This window comes from Nannochloropsis gaditana (genome assembly GCF_000240725.1).
Source record: "Nannochloropsis gaditana CCMP526 unplaced genomic scaffold scaffold155, whole genome shotgun sequence".
Lineage (NCBI taxonomy): Eukaryota > Eustigmatophyceae > Eustigmatales > Monodopsidaceae > Microchloropsis > Microchloropsis gaditana.
In genome coordinates this window covers 32,822-33,129 of record NW_005803798.1, presented here as the reverse complement: position 1 = coordinate 33,129, position 308 = coordinate 32,822, and positions in this window count along the sequence as shown.

Genomic DNA, 308 nt, shown 5'->3' with positions numbered 1-308 from the left:
GGGGGGGGGGAACTCCGACGAGGAAGCTTCGAGGGATGGAGGCAGGCAGGGCGTTGGCGTCGGTGGACAAGGTATTGAGTGAGGGATATGTCTTGACACACTGTCGTTGGCGTCGACGCAGCAGGGGAGGGAAGGCGAGGGGGGAAAGGGAGGGGAGGAGATGGGAAGGGTTGCGAGGGAGGGAGGGAGATAGGGAGGGAGGGCAGGAGGGAGGGAGGGATGTTTGCCGGGGGAGGAGCGGGAGGTGGGGACGAGCAGGCTTGAAAATGAGCGAGGAGTGGGCAATTGCACGGAGGCTATGGGCACCT